General features: G+C 47.4%; 1 protein-coding gene across 4 annotated transcripts in view; it reads right to left on the bottom strand.

Annotated features, from left to right (window-relative positions):
- rab27a (RAB27A, member RAS oncogene family) overlaps positions 1-27,015 on the bottom strand; it is a 101,318-nt gene that overhangs the window by 44,107 nt on the left and 30,196 nt on the right. For 2 of the 4 annotated variants that reach the window (XM_078427209.1, XM_078427212.1), the window contains exon 2: positions 8,311-8,428. The gene's annotated coding sequence lies outside the window, so the exon portion shown is untranslated. Of the gene's footprint in view, positions 1-8,310; positions 8,482-8,544; positions 8,603-27,015 lie in introns of those variants that run through there. The other 2 variants (XM_078427211.1, XM_078427210.1) reach the window with 2 other exon arrangements.

Below are 27,015 nucleotides of genomic sequence, written 5' to 3'. Positions count from 1 at the left end.
AGCTGGATGTCCAGGTAATATTTGCCATGCTCCCTGTCCACACACCAGGACTCTAGTTCCTGCCCTCCATCAACAACTGATCTTGTCCACTGCAAAAGCGTTCATACTGTGCAACGTCTGCTGAAGTGCATTTACAGTATATGCCTTGAAATCCCTAGAGAAATAACATCCAAGAGTCTGGAAAATGGCCAGCCTGGCGCCAACGTCCAGCGCATGCCAGATTATGGCAGTTTCAATGCAGACCAGGAGGAAAGACCTACAGGGTCCCGACCCGGAACGTCACCAGAGATTTTCTCCAGAGATGCTGCCTGACCCACCAAATTACTGCAGCATTTTGTGTTCACCTTTACCTATAAATACTGCTCAGTTACCAGAGTAACAAATACTCTGTTTTCAGATGAAACAGATGAAACGGTTACCCAGGGAACCAATGACACTGATCATGATCAATTAGGACCTCATAAAAGCTCAATGTTAGAAAGGATTCTATTACATGGAACTCACAGCACAGACACAGGAGAGCCAACTCTCCCCCCTAACCCCCAGCATCTGTGTTTCTATTCATTCCAAGCAACAACTTGCTCAGTGCTTTTCTATTGCACGTGTAGGTCCAAGTCGTGACTTTGCCTCTGATTTGAGGTGTTGGTCTGCCGTGCTGGTGGACAGGACTCTGCAGTCCCTGGGCTGCATCTGCCGCTGCAGTGCTGCCAGCTGGGCCACTCCACCATTCAGATCCAGCAACATTGCAGGTCCTCCGCGCCAGGACAGAGTGCAGGTGGAGGCCTTTCCCTACAACGGCAAGCCTTGCTCCTCCAGTTAGCAAACGTCAACATTTGTCTTAGCCACTCGAGACTTAGTTTAGAGATACAGCGTGGAAATAGGCTCTTTTGGCCCACCGGGTCCACGCCAACCAGCGATCCCCACACTTTAACACTATCCTATACCCACTAGGGATCATTTTTACATTTACCAAGCCAATTAACCTACAAAACCTGCACGTCTTTGGAGTGTGGGAAGAAACCGAAGATCTCGGAGAAAACCCACGCAGGTCACGGGGAGAACGTACAAACTCCGTACACAGCACCCTTAGTCGGGATGGAACCCGGGTCTCAGGCGCTGCATTCGCTGTAAGGCAGCAACTCTACCACTGCGCTGCCTCCGAGTGAAAACGTTACACCCATTTTATCAATGGCTCTTCTGACAGGTACAGGTATCCTGGACTTGACTGGCAGCCACTGCCCATTAGGGCAACGCACTGCACACCAGAGAAACTACTCCGTGTTTCCCACCTGCACTATCAGCGGGCAAACCATGCAACACTGAGTAGCATCATCGTTCAGTCACCTGGGGCCACTGCCATCATCTCATTCAGTACAAGCCTGAGGAACAATCAGTTGGCACTTCACATCAATGTAACTTGGCTCAACAAGGACATTCCATGAGATTCAGAGAATCAAAGAAAACCTCAAATGTCAAATAAATCTGAACATGAAGTGAAAACGAAATTCTACCTGGAAAGTTGCACTCAGCAGTTGAGCCTAATGTGATCTGGGCACCGGTTGCTTTCAAATTCCTTAAAGTTCAGTGCTTCCAAGAAATGGTACCAAACTAATCACCCGAGACACAAGAGTCACCAAATATCAGTGCTTATGTACACTATCACCAGTCTTTCTCCAAGATCAGTTACAAGGTTTCAAGTTCATCTCATTTCAGTTTCTTTAATTGCTCAAATACAATTTAATCAGAAGACCACTTTGGTGGGCTCGTGATTACACACAGTGATCGCAATTCCTACCATCCACTGTAAACCAAGTATATTAACGCATCCTGCATGCAAAAGAAGAAACTGGTGACCGCTGGAATCATTTCCTGCATTTAAAGAGTTAAATCCTTCACCTCCCTCCATCCAATATAACAAGCCTGCAGCAATGACTATATTTCAAAACACTAAGGATTCGGTAGTCAGAGCGTTTAAGTTCTCAATCTCAGCTGGGGTAAGAGGACCTCGTGTGTGGGCTCCACAGGCTGCAGCAGCTGTTAGAATTAGCTGCTCTGATTCGAACATTCAAACCCATTCTTACCTGCAGCTCCTCAATGGATTAGGATTGTGCTCCAGAGTAAAACTCGGTTAACACTGTCGCAGCACATTTATCAGCTCCACCTGCAAAGCACACAGCTTTTTAGCCTACGTGTCAGTGTTTGCACTTGCCCAGGAACTTCCTGAAAGGAAGGCGTGGTGGCTGTGTGTCAAATGCGGGTGGATTAAGGAGAGTACCAGGTTTTAAATTTCCCCACCCTGAACACCACACAACCTTTCTTAACAATGCAGGCTAATGGGGGGGATAGGGGGAGGGGAGGTGGAAATCTGCCTCTATGTGGCAAACACCTATCAGACATATACTTATAAATTTGGTGCCTGTTGGCTTGGGCACTGAGGATAATCCCCTGAACCCTGCATTGCAGGTCCTCTCCAGTTTACAAACACCTGACCTATCTACAGCGTGTAGGAAGGAATTGCAGATGCTGGTTTAAACTGAGGGTAGCCAGAAAATGCTGGAGTAAGTCAGCGGGACAGGCAGCATCTCTGGAGAGAAGAAATTAGTGACGTTTCGGGCCGAGACCCTTCTTCAGACTGATAGACACAAAATGCTGGAGTAACTCAGACTGGATTGAAGAAGGGTCTCGACCCGAAACGTCACTCATTCCTTCCCTCCAGAGATGCTGCCTGTCCCGCTGAGTTACTCCAGCATTTTGGGTCTATCTTGACTTATCTTCAGCCCGTCCATACAGATGCTTGGGAGACCGGCAGGGTGGATTTGATGACAGCCGTGTGGCTGCGGGCATATTCTACCGCCTGGGAACTCAGTCTACGGTTGGGGAATGGTTTGGATGATGGGCAGTTCTCGGGAATGGAACCCGACCGTAATCTGAGAAGGACCGGTCAGTAAAAAAGGTGCAGCTGGTCAGGAAGGAGCAGGACAGGGAAGACTGATCAGCACTGCGACACAGTATTGTGGGAACACACCACTCAAGAGGCAGAAGCAACTGAAGCCAAATGGCAGCATTGGCTGAAGATCTGGAAATAAATGAACCCAATGCATAATCCCAGTGTTGGGACATTCTGAGCACTGACAGTGAAAGTGGTACAACTCTGTTACAAATGCAGTAATCATCAACATTCGTCACTAGTCAGAGTGAAAGTAGAAGTTTCATCCCAGTACATATATTTCACTTTGTTTTGAAGAGCCATTCACAGAACAAAAACACCATTTATAAGCCAAATCTTATTGCCCCTTGAACAGAGACACCTGTTAAGCAATTTCACTCTGGTGGATCTGGGGTCAGCTCTGGGCAAGGCTAGTAGGTAGCGACCCCCCAACAAATCTCAATGAACCAGACGTGTTTGTTTTAAACGGCAACTCTGTCATTTAGTGGCCTCGTTATTGTCGCTGACTTTTCAATTCTTGACTTATTTAGCTAAATTTAAATTTCTCAGCTTCCATGGCAAGATTCAAATCCATGTCTCTAGGTCTCACGTCTCCACGTAACCAGCCCGGTGACTTAACCAATCAACTCCACCAACTGCGAGCTTCATCGTTTTCTAAACAACCGATTCCCCTACAGGGACTTGGGTTTCATGCATTACCTCCAAAAGCTGAATGGCCTGCCATCACCTGTCAGACTGCCTACCAACATCACCACTCCCAACGTCCACACATCTGCACCCTCCTCACTCCCTCTGCTGGAACAATTGCCCGGTCCCACTCTAGAGAGGAAAGCTCTTCAGCGGGTAGTCCATAGAGCTCAGAGGGCCATCGGAACACAGCTACCAGCCTTGGAGGGCATCTACAACACACGATGCCTCAGAAAAGCCACCAGCATCCACAAAGACTCTTCACACCCCTGCAACAGTCTGTTCGAACTCCTTCTACGCCCGCACCTCCAGACTCAGGAACAGCTTCATCCCCAGGGCCATAGCTGCTATGAACCGGTCCTGCTGAGCCGGATGGTCACATCGCACAGTGATCCGGCACAGATCTACTTGCACTTTATTCTGTTTTAAAACTGTTACAATTTGTTTCATTGGGTTGTTTAAATGAATACTGACTAGCTAATTAATTTATTGTATCGTATGGGAGGCGCATTCCCAATCTCGTTGTACCCCTGTACAATGACAATAAAGGTATATTGTATTGTATTGTATTGTAATCCCTTGCTGGCCGGCCTGTGTCATCTACTCTCAACTCCGGTGCAGGCTTCCTCAGCTCGCATGGAGAAGGCAAAGCCAATTGATCTGGTTTGCTCGGCAGAAAGTGCATGGTAACCTGAGCCCACCCCAAGACAAAATGCGTGGGAAGGAAATGCAGATGTGGGTTTACACCAAACATGGACACAAAATGCTGGAGTAACTCAGCGGGTCAGGCAGCACAGATAGAATCATAGAGTCATAGAGTGATACAGTGTGGAAACAGGCCCTTCGGTGCAACTTGCCCCCACCCACCAACATGTCCGAGCTACACTAGTCCCACCTGCCCACGTCTGGCCCATATCCCTCCAACCCTGTCCTATCCATGTACCTGTCTATAGGCACAAAATGCTGGAGTAACTCAGCGGGACAGGTAGCATCTCTGGAGAGAAGGAATGGGTGACGTTTCGGGTCGAGACCCTTCTTCAGACTAATGCGTCTCGAGAAGGGTCTCAATCCGAAACGTCACCCATTCCTTCTCTCCAGAGATGCCGCCTGTCCCACTGAGTTACTCCAGCATTTTGTGTCTATCTTCGGTTTAAACCAGCATCTGCAGTTCCTTCCTACACAAGTACCTGTCTCACTGTTTCTTAAACGTTGGGATAGTCCCTGCCTCAACTGCCTCCTCTTGCCGTTGGAGTAACTCAGCAGGTCAGGCAGCATCTCTGGAGAAAAGGAATAGGTGATGTTTCAAGTCGAGACCCTTCTGTCTGACCCACTGAGTTACTCCAGCATTTTGTGTCTACTTCGGAGTAAACCAGCATCTGCAGTTCCTTCCTACACAATGTTTTGAAGAGCTATCTTTGAACATTGCTGGGCCATTTTGTTCAAAATTAGTAGACTGGAAGATCAGCTTAAACTAGCATCTGCAAAGCCCGGTCCCAAACACACGTGGCCCCGCCCCCCAAACACACTCGGCCCCCAAAACACACTCGGCCCCCCAAACACACTCGGCCCCCCAAACACACTCGGCCCCCCAAACACACTCGGCCCCCCAAACACACTCGGCCCCCCAAACACACTCGGCCCCCCAAACACACTCGGCCCCCCAAACACACTCGGCCCCCCAAACACACTCGGCCCCCCAAACACACTCGGCCCCCCAAACACACTCGGCCCCCCAAACACACTCGGCCCCCCAAACACACTCGGCCCCCCAAACACACTCGGCCCCCCAAACACACTCGGCCCCCCCAAACACACTCGGTCCCCCCAAACACACTCGGCCCCCCAAACACACTCGGCCCCCAACACACTCGGCCCCCAACACACTCGGCCCCCAACACACTCGGCCCCCAACACACTCGGCCCCCAACACACTCGGCCCCCAACACACTCGGCCCCCAACACACTCGGCCCCCAACACACTCGGCCCCCAACACACTCGGCCCCCAACACACTCGGCCCCCAACACACTCGGCCCCCAACACACTCGGCCCCCAACACACGTGGCCCTGCTCCCCCAACACACTCGGCCCTGCTCCCCAAACACACTCGGCCCCCCCGCTCCCCCAACACACTCAGCCCTGCTCCCCAAACACACTCGGCCCCCCCGCTCCCCCAACACACTCGGCCCCAAACACACGTGGCCCCGCACCCCGAACACACTCGGCCCCGCTCCCCAAACACACTGGGCCCCGAACACACTCGGCCCCGCTCCCCAAACACACTCGGGGGCCCCCCCCCCCCTCCTGCTCCCCCAACACACTCTGCCCCGCTCCGCCAACACACTCGGCCCCAAACACACGTGGCCCCGCTCCCCGAACACACTCGGCCCCGCTCCCCGAACACACTCGGGGCCCCCCCCCGGCTCCCCAACACACTCGGCCCCACACCCCTAACTCCTTTAACGTTAACGAGCTCCGTTACCCTACACTGTCCGGGCCTACAGTGTTGGGGCCTACAGCGGCCCAAAGGCCTAATACGGGACTCTCAGAGAGTGTGTGATGGAGGGGTTTAGTTTAGAGATACAGCCGAAAACAGGCCCTTTGGCCCATCGTCCGTACCGACCAGCGATCGCCGCGCACACTAGAGACAATTTTACACATACACCAAGCCAAGTAACCGACAAACCTGTACATCTTTGGAGCGTGGGAGGAAACCGAAGATCTCGGAGAAAACCCACGCAGTCACGGGGAGAACGTACAAATTCCGTACAGACAGCACCCGTGTTTGGGATCGAACCCGGGTCTCGGGTGCTGCAAGCGCTGTGAGGCAGCAACTCACCATGGAGAGAATGACGGAGGATTGCAAGAAGAGGGCCGGAGGAGTGGGAGCCGAGGGTGCCAGAGAAGTAGAGACTGGGAGGACGGAGGAATCCGGAAAAGGTAGGGCTGGAGGAGTGAAGCGAGGCAGAACTGGAGATATAGGGGTGAGAGGGACAGAGCAGGGGTAGGGAGTGCTGGAGCAGTGGATGCTGAGAGGCATGCAAGGTGTGGGTAGAGGAGGTGGTAGAAGAGTGGAGGAGGAGACAGGGCCCGGGAAGTGAGGAGAGAAGGCCGGGGGATCAGTGAGAAAGAGGGCCCGAGCTTTTGGGATGGGTGGGAGGGTCGCAGGATTTTGGGAGTTTGGGCCAGAAGAGCAGAGAGAGAGAGAGAGCGAGAGAGAGAGAGAGAGATCGAGAGAGAGAGAGAGAGAGAGAGCGAGAGAGAGAGAGAGAGAGAGAGAGAGAGAGAGAGAGAGAGAGAGAGAGAGAGAGAGAGAGAGAGAGAGAGAGAGAGAGAGAGAGCGAGAGAGAGGTGCGGACGGGTAGGGGCTGAGAAAAGGCCGAAAGTGAGGGAAAATGCCTATAGAAATGGAAAGTAAAGGCCAGCGGAGTGGGGCCATGGAGGGAGTTGTAGGGGAAAGATGTTCGGAGGAAACGGGGACAGAGTAATGGAGATGCGCAGGGGGGAGAGTGGGATGGAGAAGAGGAGGGAGAGTGGGATAGAAGACTGGGAATAAAGGGGGGAGGTAGATTGGCGGAAGAGCGGACTGGAACAGTAGCTATTTGGAGGGACTAAAGTCTGGGAGGCGAGAGGGAAGGGGGATTGGGGAGAGAGACGGCCAGTGGAGTGGGGAGAAGGAGAGAGCCGGAGGAGTGGGGAGACAGAGAAGACCACAGGAGTGAAGAGAGAGAGGCCTTAGCAAGGAGAGGGAGGGGCGGAGAAACAACAGGCTGAACACTATGCGGAAGAGTGAGCAGGGGAGGATTCGGGAGCAAGTGCCAGAAGAGTGGGGAGAGAGCGCCGGAGGAGCAGGGAGAAGGAGGTCCGGAGAAGTGGGAGAGATGGGGGGGGCGGGGGGTGATGAGGTGCTGAAAGTGGGATGGGTGACTTGAGAGAAGAGAGCCAATGAGCGAGGGGTGAGATGGCCAGGATGTGTGGGGAGACAAGGCCAATATTCGAGCAGAGAGGTCTGGAGGAGTGAGGTGTTTGGGTGAGGCCGGAGGTGTGTTGAGTAAGAGGGCCAGTGACTGGGCGGTTGGGCGGTTGGGCGGTTGGGCGGTACCACGCCGGCTGCCCATTGGTCCACGCAGCCCTGCCGCCAACACATTCTAACCATGGTGGTTGGGGATCGGCGCGCGCAACACAGCATCCCTCAGTGGGATGCCGATTTCAAACACATAGCGCGGGGCCCGTAGCAAATGCCACTTTTGCTACGATGTTAGTCCGGCCTTGCGACTCCACAGACTTATGGACAGAACAGTGATTGTCTGTTGCAAAAAAAAAACAAGCATTAAAGAAACCGGCAACTTCATGCAGAGTTACACGGCATCCTCAGACATCAGCCTGTACACAATCCTCCCAAATTCAGATGGCCTCATATTCATGGTCCATACAACTTGAACTCATTAACCAATTGTTTTATTCACTCACTGCTGCACATCTTAAGTGATTTGGTGAGTTAAACTTTGTAAACATCCATTTTAAGGAATAGGATTAGAGCAGTGAAGCACTTAGTGAAGCCTGCCATCTCAAAGCCAAGGCTGTCTTGCAAATCTCAAAGTCATTTCATCAACGTTATTGACATTTACACATTTCTTCAAACTTCTTAAAAAATAAAGCTTATGATCATCTACATACCTCAAGATAATGGAGAAAACAGCCCCGTTGCCAATGTTCCAGGTCCAAGTCTCACTACGCAGCCAAGTCCAGTGGTTAGTCTTGGTTACAAAATGCTCACTTCATCCACAAGTGGAGGCTGGGGAAGAGAGGATCACAAGAAGTCAGAACATCCCCTACCAACTAAATGCAGACTTCACCAAAGCACGGAAACTGGAACTGGGGGAAAATAAATTAGAAACCGAGCAAGCTCACAGCAAGTCCAAACACAAGGCGCTGTCATGAACTGCAAACACTTGAGCTTTTCCTAATAGGAATCAGCTGCTGATCATGTGGCTCTGCAGCCTGAACTGGGGCCTTTCCTCAGCACACACCATCCAATTAAACACTGAAACCACAGCTCCAAGTTATTAACCATAACCTGCTCAGATCAGAATAAATCACGTCGAAAATTATTTGGTTTTTTTTCAAAAGTGTCCAGTACGGGTGTTACATTGCACCCCAGGAACTTCAAATGGCCACTAACAACTCAGCAACCCAAACATTTCGCATTTTAAGATATAAAAATAGCAACAAAAATAAAAAGAGCTACAAAATGAACACCACGTGTGTAAAACTGGGACGTTGACACCTAAACCAACCTTTCAACGACATGAGCAGAATACAAGTGAATCAATATCAAACCTGCAAATGAATCTCATCAAAGCTGCATGAAAAGTCTGTAAAGAATTAGCAAGGAAAAAAATTACAGAAGTCACAACAGAATTAAGGTTCACGGCCCAGTTGGAGCCCACCTTGGAAACCAGCCTCGGGCATTCAAAGTTAAGCTCATGCAGCCCAATCCAATTTCACCGCTGTTGGATAACCAAGGCGGTGAGCTAATGCAGTGAGGAATTTGCCTCATGCATCCTGTCAGGCAGTGTTACTGTCTCCCTCAGCATCTACAGCGAGAACATTTCCTTAGTTTCTTCCAATTAGCTTCATGTCCCCTTGTACCAACATCCGTGTTATTAAACATTGTATTAAGCTAGTTGCCTCTGTGCGGCATGGTGGCACAGCTGTAGAGTTGCTGCCTTGTTGTTTGTCCTTCGGGTTTGAAGATGACCATGACTTCACTTTCAGTTGGAGGATTGGTGACTGGTGAGGCCAATCCGGGCCCGGAGGGCACGCCCACACGTAGGACACAAGTGGATGGGTGCTGCAGTGGAAGTGGAGGTAGCCCGGGCCTTGCGCGCGGTGCGTTTCCTCTGGGCCTCTACAGTGCATCTGTTCTCTGCTGTGGTGAGCTTGCTACGCCAAGTTGAACGGTCCAGAGCAAGAGACTCCCAAGTGCTGAGGTTGACGTCCACGTCTTTGAGGGACACTTTGAGGTAGCACTTGCAGCTCCAGAGACCCGGGTTCGATCCCGACCAGGTGCTGTCGGTACCGAATTCGTACATTCTCCCCGTGACCGCTTGGGTTTTCTCCAAGATCTTCTGTTTCCTCATGCTTCCTCCAAAGACGTACAGGCTTTTTCAGTCAGAGAGTGGTGAAGGTGTGAAATTCTCTGCCTCAGAAGGCAGTGGAGACCAGTTCGTTGGATGCTTTCAAGAGAGAGCTGGATAGAGCTCTTAAGGATAGCGGAGTGAGGGGGTATGGGGAGAAGGCAGGAACGGGGTACTGATTGAGAGTGATCAGCCATGATCGCATTGAATGGCGGTGCTGGCTCGAAGGGCTGAATGGCCTACTCCTGCACCTATTGTCTATTGTCTATTGGCTTGTAGGTTAATTGGCTACTTGGTAGGCGTAAAAATTGTCCCTAGTGTGCATAGTGTTAATGTGCGGGGATCGCTGGTCGTTGCGGACTTGGTGGGCCGAAGGGCTTGTTTCCGCACTGTATCGCTAAACTTAACCGGGGGGGGAGGGGCACCAATGGCTCGATTGGATATGAAGGTCCCATGGCAGTGGGATTTCCCACCTCATCAATAACATACCGCTCCTACAGCCAACACACAGCATCTTTGAGCACAATATTTACTCAGCTCCACAGAGATTGGCTGCACTACTGAATTGTGATGGACTGTGAAGAGCCTTTGGATGCCTCAAGGATACAAAACATTTCCAATGCAAGTTCTCCAAACCTCCTCCCACCGGGTCATCTGCACTGCAACTTTTAAAACCTCTCAGAATATCACGTATCCCCCGCGGCCGGCTGGGCCCGCAGCTGTTCACGTGGCCGGCTGGGCCCGCAGCTGTTCACGTGGCCGGCTGGGCCCGCAGCTGTTCACGTGGCCGGCTGGGCCCGCAGCTGTTCACGTGGCCGGCTGGGCCCGCAGCTGTTCACGTGGCCGGCGGGGCCCACAGCTGTTCACGTGGCCGGCGGGGCCCACAGCTGGGGCCCGGGTTGATGCCACGGAGACCCCATGAGAGGACCCGGCAGCATTAATGGAGCGGTCGATGATGGCGCCGACCGACAGGCGAGGACGGACACCTGAAGTAGGAACGTCGCTGCTGAGAGAAGGCACGGAGGACCCGGTATGGGGGAGACCACCGTGAGGGAGGGGGAAGAGCCACACGGACCCGGCGTGGGTGTGGGAGGGAGAGGAAAATTAGACAACGGAGGACCCAGCGTGAGGGGGTGGGGTGGAGGGGAGCTAAGGGGGAACTGGCGCAGGGGGGGGGGCAGGAGAATTTGTAAGTGCCCTTCATGGGTGCCTATTGCATATCTTGGTACGGTATGCAGCCAAAGAATTTCACTGTGACTTGCCACATGTGACAATAAAGATTTCATTCATTCATTCAATCAATACTTCTCGTGCTCTCTAAAGCCCAGCAGATACAAGATCCAACCGTTCCACATTCAGTACAGCCTTTCCAGTTTTGAGTCCAGTTAACCTTCTCCCCACTGGTTCCAACCCATTTACGTTCTTCCTTCAACATGGAGATGAGTATTCTGTTCAACCCTCATGTAATCTCGCAAAGAAGCATAAATTCCCTGGTTTTGGATTGAAATTCCCAGCAATATCACCTCCAACCTCAGTTACCATCTCCACCCGCCTCTCCACCACCTGCCAATCGGCTCCTCCACACCTATCATTTTCCAGCTCTTGCTCCCCCCACCTCCGCGTACCAACTATCAACCCTCTCCTCCCTCATTCTGAAGAATGTTCCTCACAACAAAAGGCCGCTTCTCCATTCCCCATCACAGATGCTGCCTGACCTGCTGAGAACCTCCAGCATGGTTTTATGCTTCTTATACACCGTCAGTGCCTCGACTTCCACCACCTTCTCTGGCATTGCAATCTCAGAACTCACCACCCTCTCGGTGAAAAAGTTCCCACCCGACATCTTATCCCCTCACCTTAAATCCATACCCTCGACTTTTATCTACCTCTGACATGGGGAATAGTTTCCTGCGGTTTACACTACCCAGAACCCTCAATCGTGCCTTCTCTTAACTTCCTCCTCTCCTGGGAAAACAGAGGGTCCCTCCTCAGAACCAAATCACTCCATGCACCCTCTCCAGTGCTACCACACCTTGTCTGGAGAGTGGTGCAGAGGCAAAGCCCCGCGGATGATGGAAAACAGAAATAACCACAGAGAGCTGGAGTAAGGCAGGAGGTCAGGTAGCATCTGCCTTACCCGCTGCAATACTCCAGCTTTCTGTGTCTATCTCTGGTATAAGCCAGCATCTGCAGTCCCTTCCTGCACAATAACCACGGGGAGCTGGAAATGTTCCCGATCTAACCATCGGCCACACAACAAAAAGGACATTCGTCAACATGGGGAATACAGGCATCCAAGATCCCTGTTCACAACCCGTCACACAACCATAAGCCATCCAGCAAACCTCCAGACATGGTGCTGGATTCCAACACTCATCTTTTACACTACAATCAAGCAGCAGTTGTCGCCACTATTTCCTCTCCAGCCTCGAGTTGGAGGAACACCTGTTTCTCCTGGGTCTGACACGTGTCCAGGCAGCATCACTGTGACTCACGGCAGGATTGCCAGAGCTCCACTGAATTCCAGGCGGAGCCGAATAAACCTTTATCACAGCCCCATCCATGCTGCAGAAGGGCAGGGATATTTATTCAAAGGTGTCAGTTAAAATTGGTTACACCTTTTGTACATGGAGTTAATTTAACGATGACACTGTGAAATACCGTGGTACAATGTGTGCACCGGCTGCAAACACAGGCAGGCACCACGACTGTTGGTCAATGGGCAAAACCCCTGCCACCCTGACGACAAGCTCCAGCAGTTTCTATTTCAGATTTTCAGCATCTGCTCTATTTTACTTCTGTATGCGAACATATACTTTCCTCTATTTGACCACTTTTGCATTTATTAGCTATCCTTGTGCCACACCAGTTGCCTACCGTCACAACAGATCCACAGCAGATGCCATTTCCCTGACCCTACACCCATCGTTGGAACATCTAGATAACAAGGACATCTATGCCACACTCTGACTTCGTGACTATTATGCCACTTTAAAGGCCATAACCCCAACCAAACTCATCTCCAAACTCCTGAACTTGGGAGTCAGCACCCTCTCTACAACCAGCTGCTTGACCCATAGACAACAATCAGCGAGGATAAATGACAAAACATCCTCGGTGATAATTCTCAACATCAATGCCCTGCAGGGTTACGTTCTCAATCCCTTAGTACACTTCCTGTACACTCACGACTCTGCGGCCAAATCCTGCTAATCCCATTTACATGTTTGCAGATGATACTGAGAGTTTGGTAACATGATGTCAAGACGCTAACCTCTCCCCCAATGTCAACAAGACAAAATAGCTAGTAGTTGACTTCAGGAAACGAGATGGTGTACACACCCCCAGTCAACATCACTGGTGCTGTAGTGGAAGGTTAAGAGTTCCAAATTCCCAGGTGTAAATATGACCAATAATCTATTCTGCACCAACCATGATAAAGGGAACCTCCATGGATAAAGTTGTGCGAGATTGAATGATAACGTGGAGGCATAGCCCAGTGGAATACCCAGTCCTCATTTACAATGAAAGATTATTGAAAGATGTTACCATGGGCTGCTACATTGCAAGGAGATCCTCCCTGCATCTTCTCTGTGACATCCCAGTGGTTGACCAGGTTATCAGCACCCCATGGTCAGGCTTACAGCAGCCTCGTGGATTTAGCCAGCTCCTCCAAAGTTGGGCTTGATTCATCAGGGATTAAAAAGCAGAGGGTCGGAACTAGCACACATGTACACACACACACAAAGCCAAACCAAGCACACATGTACATGCATGTGCACACACACACAAAGCCAAACCAAGCACACATGTACATGCGTGTGTACACGTGCACACACACACACACAAAAAGCCAAAACCTCTGATCTATAGGGACAGGAGCAGTAATTGGCCGGTTTGCAATCACCTCCCATCCTGGATGTCTGCCTTCCCCAAACAGAAAACGGAAAGCTGCCAAGGAGTATGCACGCCTGTCTATTGCTGCACCACTGGATGGGAAACTCCATCAATGAAGCCACATACACGTTAGCCACCTTGGACATGGAAGCACTAACTCATGGCAATGAGAGACACATCATGTTCCAATTACATCTAATCTCCGAAGCAACAATTTGATGTCAGTATCCATGTGTGTGACCTGTTAAAAATTGCACACAGTGGATGGGAGGGGAGGAGAAGAGAGAAGGGATCTGATCCTTGTTGAACCAGAACCCACCTTATACCTGGGGTGAGAGACCTTGGTCCAAGTCCTCAGCCCAAAACTCAAATCTCATCCAAAGACACGTCCACTTTGGAAGTTCAGGGACAGCGTTAACCATCTCCAAACAATAATGGCTGTTCATTCCTGATTTAAAGTTAAACTGATAATTATGACTACTATAGGAGGCACAGATAAGGTGAATTATCACCCTTTTCTCAGGGTAGGGGAGTTTTAAACTAGAGGACCTAGATTTAAGGTGAAAGGGGAAAACTTTAAAGGGGTGTGAGGGGCCACGTTTTCACACAGAGGGTGGCGGGTATATGGAACGTGCTGCGAGAGGAAGTGGGAGAGGCAGGTTCATTTCACTCAGTCTGCCTTAACCAACCTGATCTCCCGGTGGCTCAGCATTTCAACTCCCCCTCCCAGTCTGACCTTTGTCATAGACCTCCTCCATTGTCAGTGAGGCCCAGCGCAAATTGGAGGAACAGCATCTCATATTTCGCTTCGGCAGTTTACACCCCAGAGGTTTAAACATTGACTTCTCTAACTTCAGATATTCCACTGTCCCTCTCTTTCCCCTCCCCCTTCCCAGTTCTCCCACTGTCTTCCTGTCTCCTAGAAATCCCTTCCTTTGTCCCGCCCCCTCCCCTGACATCAGTCTGAAGAAGGGTCTCAACCCAAAACGTCACCCATTCCTTCTCTCCTGAGATGCTGCCTGACCCGCTGAGTTACTCCAGCATTTTGTGTCTACGGTACAATTACCTTTAATGGTGTTTGGACAGGTAGTTGGATAGGAAAAGCATAGACGGAGATGGGCCACATGCAGACAATGGGACTAGCTCAGGTACGCACATTGGTCAGCACTGAGCTGTGCTGTATGACTCTACCTGTTGCGCAAAGCACCTTTTTTAGTCCATTCTTGTCTGTTGTTGAAGGGAACTGGCTTCCTTTTACCGAGGTGATGCTGGAATCGCACTGAAGCCCAGCCCACCCAGACAGGAGGGTGCAGCCTCTCACACAGCCCCAGGCTTTTCAAGCAACTGTCTGCTTCATTCAGGTTCTTTAATTCCAGACTGAATAATCAATGGGGCTGAAAATTCCCTAACTGCAGCGGCAGAATAGGAATACATCTTCAGATCATTAATCCCACCCTCTGGCCAACCTGCCAAGCACCGAGTGACTGCCCAATCACACTCCATTTGCTTGGAGCAGGGGGCTGCCAAGTCTGCACATTAAAGCTGAACAAGGCTCTGACGTTTATAATCAAATGGGATCTTTGCCACTGTTTGGAATGGAAAGTGCAAGACAGTGCAAGCTCTGGCTGGAGTTCTATGTGTGGAGAGGGAGGCAGGAGTGTGCCTTCACCAGAAAAGGTTTTGAATGGTGAGAACTCTCAACAAACATCTGTTGTCTCAAAGTTGGAGCAATTCTGAAAGAATAATCTTTGACTTAAGGTTTGGCTTATGTGCTGCCTGACCCACTGAGTTCTCCCAGCATGCTTCTCTGCCTCCCCCTCCCTAGGTACAATGGAAATGGTTTTTAAGACATTTAGGCAGGTACACAGACAGAAAAGGTTCAGAGAAATATAGCCCAAGAGATAAATTGGACCAGCTCAGTTATAAAACCCAGTCACATGGACAAGTTGGACTGAAGGATCTGCCTCCACGATGTGTCACTCTAAGACACTAACACGACTCAATTTGACACCGTGTGATTACTGATCTTTCCAGAAAAAAACCAGTGAGAGGAGAGAGGTTGAATAGTATTAGGCCTTGCCTGGAAACATTTCAATCAGATTTTGATTGAGAAGCTTTTCCAGCCCCTCAGCATCACCAAGGCCACACACAGAAGCCTGAAACAAGCAGCAGTACTGGGGGTGGAGTACAAACATTTGCTGCAGTCAGCTAATGAACAGAAAATCAGCAGCAACTCCCCCGCTCCAATCATTTAATGCAGTGTACATGTGGGGGCTGAATTTGAGATGAATTAAAAACCTCGTAAAACACTGGTGGATGTGGAGGTTTGTCCAGCTCTTCTCATGTTATCCATCCAGAAAGAACCACACTGATCACAGCAGCTCGATTAAGGGTCAGTGTTTCCATCACCTCTTCTCCCTTTATTATCCATTTTAGTGCATTAAGCTTCTAAACAAATCGAAGTTAGAAGTGGCAAATTTATGACTTGACATATTTTTGTCTGACAGTCATAATAATGATAAAAATAGGATGCTGGAAATATGCAACAAGTCCAGCATTAATGTTTAACGTCTATGTTCTCAAATTAAAATCACTCTCAATGCTTCACAATAGATTTAAACACCAATGTTCCTCCTGAAACTGAGAGGACTAATCTTTTTAAGAAAATCTTTTTAAAGATTTTCTTTTAAAAATATTAGTGAGGCTTTTAATGTTGATAGGTTTTCATCACGCTACATCAGCTGGGAGTTAATTTCAGTCATTCATCAGATAATATTTGGATGAGAACATGCAGGGCTTGATTAGCAAGTTTGCTGATGACACAAAAGTTAGTGGTTTTGCAGATAGTGAAGATGGTTGTGAATGATTGCAGCAGGATTTGGATCGATTGGACAGGTGGGAGGAGGAATGGTTGATAGAATTTAATACTGAAAAGTGTGAGGTGTTGCATTTTGGGACATCGAACAAGGGCAGGATCTACACAGTAAATGGTAGGCCTCTGGGTAGTGTTGTAGAGCAGAGGGATCTAGGAGTACAGGTGCATGGTAGATAAGGTGGTCAAAAAGGCTTTTGGCACTCTCAATACGCAGTCAGAGTTGAGTATAGAAGTTGGGAGATCATGTTGCAGTTTATAAGATGTTGGTGAGACTGCATTTAAAATATTGTGTTCAGTTCTGGGCACCATGTTTTTGGAAAGATATTGTCAAGCTTGAAATGGTTCAGAGAAGATTTACAAGGATGTTGCCAGGACTAGAGGGTGTGAGTTATAGGGAGACTTTGAGTAGGCTGGGTCTCTATTCCATGGAGCACAGAAGAATGAGGGATCTTACAGAAGTTTACAAACTCATGAGAGGAATAGATTGGGTTAATGCACAGTCTTTTGCCCAGAGTAGGGAAATCGAGGACCAGATGACATAGGTTCAAGGCGAAGGGGAAAAGATTTAATAGGAATCCGAGGGGTAACATTTTCACACAAAGGGTGGTGGATGGAACAAGCTGCCAGAGGAGGTAGTTGAGGTAGGGACTATCCCATCATTTAAGAAACAGTTAGACAGGTACATGGATAGGACAGATTTGGAGGGAATATGGACCAAGTGCAGGCAGGTGGGATTATTGTAGTTGGGACATTGATGGCCAGTGTGGGCGAGTTGGGCTGAAGGGCCTGTTTCCACACTGTATCACTCTATGACCCTATGAGTAATATTTGTTTTGGTCACAAATTTAATCACTATCAGTGAACATCTATATACTAAAACTCTCGTTTGTTATCTTGTTTGTGACTGAACTTCAACCAAAACGGTACACGATAGTGTGACAATTTTAGGCCCACCTTACTCACCATTGTCACTTTAGTGATAATGCAAGTAGTTTTATTGAAATCGGTCTTATATTTTTTAAGTTATTCACATTTTAAAGTTTAAAACGAGGGGAGGGGGCGGGGAGGAGGGAGGGAGGGAGGAAGGGGGGAGTGGGGGAGAAGGGAGAGGGGGTTGAGGAGACAGGGGAGTGGGGGAGGACAGGGTGCTGCACCAATGCAGGAGAGGTTTGGGCCCAAAGGGTCCACTTGGTCTAGTAATCTATACAAGTAAAAACAAATACATGATACAAACAAAATGCTGAAAATATCAAGTAGCATCTGAAATGAGAAACAGTATTAAACTCTCGGGTCAATGACCCACCATCTGATCAACAGTCACTGATTTAATGCAGATTTCCATTTTCTCAATTTCGTTTTAGAATACTAATTTCTATTTTTTTTTAATCTATATTTTCTGCAAAAAATCATTTACTTTTAAACGTCTACGTCAAAACCAGATGATGCATTGAGGCAATTAGAGATAAAGATGCCTGGGCATAATCCACTGGGCACAAGGTTAGAACGGATTACATTTGAAAGTGGAGAAAGCTTCAAGGATCAGGCTTCTGAACTCAAACACATTTCACATCAAGTATGTTGATTATTTTAATATTGTTTATAAGGTTAATATTGTCTTTTAACCTTATTAATGTCATTTTTATCTTATTTATCCTTGGAATATTACTACTAAGGTCAAATACATTTCATTGTATCGTTGACCCTGTGCCAACCTACATATGACAAATAAAATTAAATTTTAACAAATAATTATTATATATATATTTTTTTAATGTTAAAAAGCAGCTGAGAATTCTGAGAATTCTTATTGCTTTCTGTTGGGCAGTTTTAAAGATCATAAGTTTAAATTAACCAATTACCATATCCAATTCAAAAATATTTAATCAACAAAATTAGATAAATCTCTTGGACTTTGGTGCCTGGAGGGTTTATCAATACACATAAATATTGACTTCCCTCGGCAGTGCCAGCAGCCTAATCAAGGATGAGTCGCACCCTGGCCACTCTTTTTAAAAAAAAGAGAGATACAGGATGGAAACAGGCCCTTCGGTCCATCGAGTCCGTGCCGACCAGCGATCCCCATACATTAACACTATCCTACACATACTGGGGACAATTTTACACATACACTAAGCCAATTAACCTACATACCTGTACATCTTTGGAATGTGGGAGGAAACCAAAGATCTCGGAGAAAGCCCACGCGGTCACGGGGAGAACAGGCAAACTCCGTACAGACAGCACCCGTAGTCGGGATCGAACCTGGGTCTCCAGCGCTGCAAGCACAGTAAGGCAGCAACTCTACCGCCGCACCACCGTACCGCCCACCCGCTCTTCCATCAGGCAAAAGACATAGAAGTGTGAAAACGCACACCAGCAGATTCGGGAACAATTTCTTCCCAGCTGTTATCAGCCAACTGAATCATCCTACCACAAACAGAGAGCAGTGCTGAACAACTATCTACCTCTTTGATGACCCTCAGACTATCCTTGACCGGACTTTGCTGGCTTTACCTTGCACCAAACCATATTTCCTTATCATGTATGGAAACACTTCAAATGGATCGATTGTAATCACGTATTGTCTTTCTGCTGACTGGTTTGCATGTAACAAAAGCTTTTCACTGTACCTCGGTACACGTGACAATAAACTAAACTGAACTGAACTAAATGGACTACAAATTAAACACTTTTTCTCTTGCACAAATTCCACCGCTGGATTTGCCCCAGAACATAGAACATAGCCTGCTGATCATCACTGCTCTGGTGAAAGATCTTCAACCAAAATAGTTAGCTGTTTCTCTTTGCACGGATGTTGCCTGACCAGCATTGTGTTTTCATTTCAGTTTTCTAGCCCAGCAGAGTTTTGATTTTCTATTAAAACAGTAATGGGAGGGAGGTGCTTGTAGCCAAATGAGTAGGGCTGCCTCAAGTGGGAAGAATGAAATTTTACTCTTTTCCATTCAAATGTTCGCTGTTGTCTTGTGTGAGAACTGGTTGCAAGGACACACGAGGTTAGTTGTAAACAAAGGCTATAACTGTACAGCAACTCTTCTTTAAATAACTAATCCATCTGGGCAGAGACTTTGTACCAAATTGCATTTCCTTTCGGAAGAAAAAACATTCATCCCAGTCCAGCAGCATTAAAAGGAAACATCAAGGCAGTAATCTTTCGATGCCACACACACCACACTGCATTCCTGTCTCAGAGCCAAATATGAAATTCATGCATTGCAACAGCTAATCACCAAGAATCCAGATGTGAACAAGCCCATTCCTTTCTAAGCTGTAAGTCAGGAACACGTTTTAAAAAACTCAGCTCCCCTGACAACTTGCATGGGACATCATAGTTCATCCAGTGTAGGAAGGAACTGCAGATGCTGATTTAAATCAAAGATAGACACAAAATGCTGGAGTAACTCAGCGGGCGGGACAGGCAGCATCTCTGGAGAGAAGGAATGGGTTCATCCAGTGGCAGGATGCAGATACACAAGAGGAGCGGGAAAAGACAAAGAAGCGGAATCCCATCCCAACCCACAAGATGCTACATCGCTGAGATCAAAGAACTAGAAGCAGAAGCAGGAAATCTGGCCAATTTCATCTACCCGGGTTTCAAGGCTGTCACTGGCCAAATGCGGCATGCCACAATTATGATGAGAAATTCAACTTGGGATCTATCCAACAGCATTATACAAATCCCAGCAAATGCTGAAAGAAAACTTTGAAGTCTGATTTTTTTTTGATTTTTTTTTTTAAAGACAGAGCCTTGCATCATATAACAGCAATAACTGGAACAACTGTAAAATGCTGCCAAAGTCAAACAAACCCTCAGGCACAAGATGGTGACGTGAAGACTGTGTGTAGCCCGTCTGGGCAAGTGTGCAAAGCGTGCCAGGGAAGGGAGACCAAATTACACTCCTCCACTCCTCACAGTGGGAGAAGGTGGGCTGGCTGGGACAAAGTATAAAGTAATTGTTTAAACCAAATCATTCTTTTCTAAACTACCAGCTAGGGTTACAATCTCACACACACATGTCAGTTCAACTAGTTCAGTTTAGTTTATTGTCACGTGTACCGAGGTACAGTAAAAAGCTGTTGTTGTCAGGCGAGTCTTCTAATTTTATTGAATTAATTTTCATTTTTGATATAGATTATTCTGGTCAGATAAGGAGATAAGGAAATCATGCTTGACAAATCTACTGGAATTTTTTGAGGATGTAACTAGGAAAATTGACAAGGGAGAGTCAGTGGATGTGGTGTACCTCGACTTTCAGAAAGCCTTCGACAAGGTCCCACATAGGAGATTAGTGGGCAAAATTAGGGCACATGGTATTGGGGGTAGGGTACTGACATGGATAGAAAATTGGTTAACAGACAGAAAGCAAAGAGTGGGGATAAATGGGTCCCTTTCGGAATGGCAGGCAGTGACCAGTGGGGTACCGCAAGGTTCGGTGCTGGGACCCCAGCTATTTACGATATACATTAATGACTTAGACGAAGGGATTAAAAGTACCATTAGCAAATTTGCAGATGATACTAAGTTGGGGGGTAGTGTGAATTGTGAGGAAGATGCAATAAGGCTGCAGGGTGACCTGGACAGGTTGTGTGAGTGGGCGGATACATGGCAGATGCAGTTTAATGTAGATAAGTGTGAGGTTATTCACTTTGGAAGTAAGAATAGAAAGGCAGATTATTATCTGAATGGTGTCAAGTTAGGAGGAGGGGGAGTTCAACGAGATCTGGGTGTCCTAGTGCATCAGTCAATGAAAGGAAGCATGCAGGTTCAGCAGGCAGTGAAGAAAGCCAATGGAATGTTGGCCTTCGTAACAAGAGGAGTTGAGTATAGGAGCAAAGAGGTCCTTCTACAGTTGTACCGGGCCCTGGTGAGACCGCACCTGGAGTACTGTGTGCAGTTTTGGTCTCCAAATTTGAGGAAGGATATTCTTGCTATGGAGGGCGTGCAGCGTAGGTTCACTAGATTAATTCCCGGAATGGCGGGACTGTCGTATGTTGAAAGGCTGGAGCGATTGGGCTTGTATACACTGGAATTTAGAAGGATGAGGGGGGATCTTATTGAAACATATAAGATAATTAGGGGATTGGACACATTAGAGGCAGATAACATGTTCCCAATGTTGGGGGAGTCCAGAACAAGGGGCCACAGTTTGAGAATAAGGGGTAGGCCATTTAGAACGGAGATGAGGAAGAACTTTTTCAGTCAGAGGGTGGTGAAGGTGTGGAATTCTCTGCCTCAGAAGGCAGTGGAGGCCAGTTCGTTGGATGCTTTCAAGAGAGAGCTGGATAGAGCTCTTAAGGATAGCGGAGTGAGGGGGTATGGGGAGAAGGCAGGAACGGGGTACTGATTGATAGTGATCAGCCATGATCGCATTGAATGGCGGTGCTGGCTCGAAGGGCTGAATGGCCTACTCCTGCACCTATTGTCTATTGTCTATTTCAGTATCTTAATGTATCGTGCTTAATCATGTTACTTGCATTGAATGGGGGAGGGCAGAGGGGACAGTTTGTGAATAGCCAGCTCAGATTGACAATTGAATGTTGAAGCCTAAACTCAAAGCAGAGGGGTGAAGGACATGGACACTCCCCAACCTATGTATGGGTAATGTTCCGTGAGTCAGATTCACCATTCCCACCCCCTGCCCAAAATTCCTCGCTGAGGGTATTAACTGTGTCAGAGGCGTGTGGGGCACTTTCTGCAGTGCAAGGCCTCCACTGCTGCCATTGCCGGCTGGCATTCCGTCTCGCTGAGGGGGCACTTTCTGTGATGGGTGGTCTTCTGGGGAGGCATATTGTTTCCTCACTGCCGGCTTTCCTACGCAATCTTGAAATTACAAACTGCCCTCATTGCACGAGGGACTGAAAACAGAATCGTTTACACAGATTCAAATATCCACCAGACGTCCACTGCATAAGTCTGTGCACAAAGAAAAAGTCTACACATCTCCATTAATTTAGGGCAATCTTAACCCATAACTAAAGGCGACCTTAGTAGCGTCTTGACCGATTGTGGAAGAAAGGAGAGCAAGGTTGAGCCACACCCAAGTCACATTTCCCGCACTGCAATGTTAGCTCCGAGCTCAGATTCCTTGGATGTCAAATGCTTCATTTCCTTAAAAAATTGATGCGCATCTAATTTCTCTCTGGTCATGCCACCGATCACAGAAAGCAGCAGGCAAACCCTTCTCCTATGGTCCGAGAGCTGATATTTCTCATTTATTCTATTTTGAGTATCACATGCTCAAAGAATAACACCCTCTATCTTCTATGGTCCTGAATAGAAGACAAGTTCTGAATCCAATCTATCAAGTCACTGTGGAACCCATGCATTGTAATCTTCTGGATCAGCCTACAATGAGGGACATCATTGTATCACATGCTACGTGTCAAGATTTAGAAAACCACCTTCATTCAATATTTACAGTGAAAACAGTGGCTGCATAAGTTTATAATAACAATTTTCCAGGAACAATGTGGTTGAAAGGTTCCTATCAAGAGGTGACACTGCCGTACTCAGGGCTTTACAACACAGGTTCCTTTCCAAGTCACACGCCATCCGAATTCAGAAATACATGACTAGTCCTTCATCACTGGGTCTGAATCCTGGGACTCACTACCCAACAATTCCATGGGATTATCTTCCCAGGTACCTTACCTTCCCTGCAGCAGTTCAAGACAACTTCCCACTTTATTTAAAGGTTGATTGGGGATGGTCAATAGTTGGTGGACTTGCAAAGTCCACATCCTGAGAAATGGCATGGCAATCTGTATTTTAGTTAGTCTAAATTAACCTACACTCCCCACCAAAATAAAAACCACCTGTATCGCCTCACCAGATTACACCAACTCCAACCTTGTTTATGCTTAAACTCTTTTTTTCCGATACACTCATTCTGTTTTGGCATGTCCTTCGGTAGTATTTTGTTGTGCAATTGCTGAAATTGTTTCCTGATTTATCAAGCTGGAGGTCACGAAACACCCCATAACCAAAGTAAGGCCCATCACATCCAGCTCCCCTTTCAACTTCAGAGACCAAACCGCATGTAAATTATGCAGTGGGGGCAAAAATACTAAATTGCCATGCAATGTCTCACATTTGTTGAGATTAAACTTCATTTGCCATTACACTACCCATGCCTGCGATTGATTAATAACCTGCTGCATCATTTGACAACCTTTCTCATCGTCCACAACTCCACCAAATTTTATGTCATCTGTAAACTTACTAACCAACCCATCCACATGCATGTCCAAGTCATTTAGGTCCCAGCACAGATCCCCGTGGAACACTACTGCAAAATTTCCAGCAAGAATAACACCCTTTTACCACTCCCTCTATCTTCAATGGTCCTGAATAGAAGACAAGTTCTGAATCCAATCTATCAAGTCACTGTGGAACCCATGCATTGTAATCTTCTGGATCAGCCTACAATGAGGGACTTCATCACATGGTTTACTAAAATCCTTCTAGACAATATCCACTGCCCTACCTTCGATCACCATCATTACCTACTCAAAAAATCTCAATTAAATTTACTATGGCATAATTTGCTGTGCATAAAACCATACTGATTGTCCCTAATTAGCCCATTCTGCTCCAAATGAGAGTAAATCCTCTGTCATGAGACTCACCAGCCTATAATTTCCAGGATTATCTCTACATCTTGAACAACATTGGCTGCTCTGCAGTCTCTGGGACCTCACCTGTCGCTATACAGCATACAAAGATCCTCATCATGGCCCCTGCAATCTCCTCTCTTGCCTCTCTCAACCTGGGAATTTATCTACATTAACACTTTAAGAGATCCAACACTAACTCCTTCTTGATCTCTAACTGCCATTGCAGATGAGCATACACACACTCATCTCACTATACCCCATGTTCTTCTCTGTGATGAATACATACACAGCACTTGTTTAGTATCTGACAAAAATATTTTCACTACCTTCTGCCCAGTTGACCTCTTGTTTTGAATGTAGGTAGAAAAGCCTTGGGATTTTCTTTAATTAGATTCACCAATGACATTTCATGGCCCTTTCTCGCACGTCGAGCAGTCAGGTGTGAAGTATGCAGATTGTGAATACTTGTAGGGTATTAATTTTAAAAATCCCAGATTGAAGAAGGGTCCCAGCACAAAACATCGTCTGTCCATTCTTTCCTTTGGGAAGGCAGATGGTGCCTGACCTGTCAGGTTCTTACAGTTGTGTTTTTTTCTGCTCAACAACAAAAAATGATCCAAGATAGACATAAAGTGCAAGATTAACTCAGCGGGTCTGAAGAAAAAGGACAGGTGACGTTTCAGATTGGGACCCTTCTTCTTTCATGATTCACTGATGACTCCCCAAAGTGGAATTGAAGAGCTTCAGCCATTAAAATGTTACACTACTGGAATCCACCCGTCCCCTCATGTCCAGGCCCAGAAGAGCTACCCAGTCTAATCCCATCTCCCCCTGGGTGACAGGGCTACAGTACTAGTTGAAATGGGGAGGTTTTTGACTCTGCCCCCATCAGGCTGTGGGTTCCACACCCCACATCCTCTGGGTGATTTTGTTCACCATTTACCAAAAACTTGAAACCTGCTCCCAGTTTTTTTAACCCTCGTGCTGAAGGACAATAGATCCTTCCTATTTATTTTAAACTCCACCTTATTTTACACACTTCAATCAAGTCTCCCCTCAGCTTTCCTTGTTCCAAAAAAAACTACTTTTGCTTATCTAATCATTCCTCACGGCTAAAAGTTCCTCTTTGGCATCTTCCCAACGGATAAAGATAAATTTAATCCAGCCTTGACAATTTATGAATATTCAAAGATGTTAAATCCCTTAACCCTTCACTTTGCACAACATTTACCCTAATCCATCTGTCACACCCTTCCACCTGAATTACAACATTAGCTGTGACCTCCTCTTCCGTGAAGGCAGTCCCAAAACGTTGATCAAGAACCTATCCATGTCCTGCACACGAGAGGCAGAGATGCCTTGGATCCAGAAGATACCACACTCGATAAAACATCTTTGCATTTTCTTTGATTTTACTTCCCAGCGATTACTTCCATGCCCTCTTTGCCTTTTTAAATGTAACACAAAGTCTAGAATGGTATACAAAGTATAAAAGAGAAATTTAGAGTTTGGTGCCCAACACAAACTTCCCTTTTATTCCTACCCCATGTGCACCTCCTCATCTAGACATGTTAAAAGGCTCAGTCAAGGAATAGCGACACATCGCAGCACGATTTGGGAACCGCTCCATCCAAGACCGCAAGAAATTGCAGAGAATTGTGGATACAGCCCAGTCCATCAGGCAAACCAACCTCCCATTGACTCCAACTACACTTCACACTGTATCGGCAAGGCCACCAGCATAATCAAGGATCAGTCTCACCCTGGTCACCCCCTCTTCTCCCCTCTCCCATCAAACGAGAGGTACAGAAGTTTGAAAACACACACCTCCAGATTCAGGGACAGTTTCTTCCCAGCTGTTATCAGGCAACTGAACTGCCCTCTCACTAACTAGAGAGCTGTTCGGACCTCCCATCTATTTCATTGGAGACGGTTGCAATATCTTTACTGGACTTTATCTTGCACTAAACACTATACCCATTACCTGTACACTGTGGACAGCTTGAGTGTAATCATGTATAGTCTTTTCAGTGACTGGATAGCACGCAACAACAAAAAAATTCACTGTACCTCAGTACATATGACAATAATAAACAAAACTAGAATCCCAGGAGAAGGGAATGGACGTTACAATGAAGTGGAGAAATTCCTTCATGGAGAAGGCTTGAATCAGTGGAATTCAGCAGTTGACGACATTCTACCGCTGCACCATAGAGAGCATCCTAACACATGGCATCCCTGTGTGGTACCTCAGCTGCACGGAGGCAGAAAGGAAAGCTCTTCAGTGGGTAGTCCATAGAGCTCAGAGGACCATCGGAACACAGCTACCAGCCTTGGAGGGCATCTACAACACACGATGCCTCAGAAAAGCCACCAGCATCCACAAAGACGCTTCACACCCCTGCAACAGTCTGTTCGAACTCCTTCCATCGGGCAGATGATACAAGGCCTTCTACGCCCGCACCTCCAGACTCAGGAACAGCTTCATCCCCAGGGCCATAGCCGCCATGAATCGGTCCTGCTGAGTCGGATGATCAAAACGCACAGTGATCCGGCACAGATCTACTTGCACTTTATTCTGTCTTAAAACTGTTACAATTTGTCTCGTTGGGTTGTTGTTGTTTAAATTAATTAAATTATTGCATCGTATGGGAGGCGCATCCCCAATCTCGTTGTACCCCTGTACAATGACAATAAAGATATATTGTATTGTATTGTATGGACTGGGGTACTGAGTGGGGCAATGATCCAAAGCTCAGATACTCTGGATGCTAAAAGAAGCTAGGGGAAAAGAGAGTAAATTGAGGTGGAAGATTAGCTCTACCCTTACTGAAG

Source organism: Rhinoraja longicauda, chromosome 33 (assembly GCF_053455715.1).
Source record: "Rhinoraja longicauda isolate Sanriku21f chromosome 33, sRhiLon1.1, whole genome shotgun sequence".
Lineage (NCBI taxonomy): Eukaryota > Metazoa > Chordata > Chondrichthyes > Rajiformes > Arhynchobatidae > Rhinoraja > Rhinoraja longicauda.
This window is presented reverse-complemented; position numbering and strand designations above follow the sequence as displayed.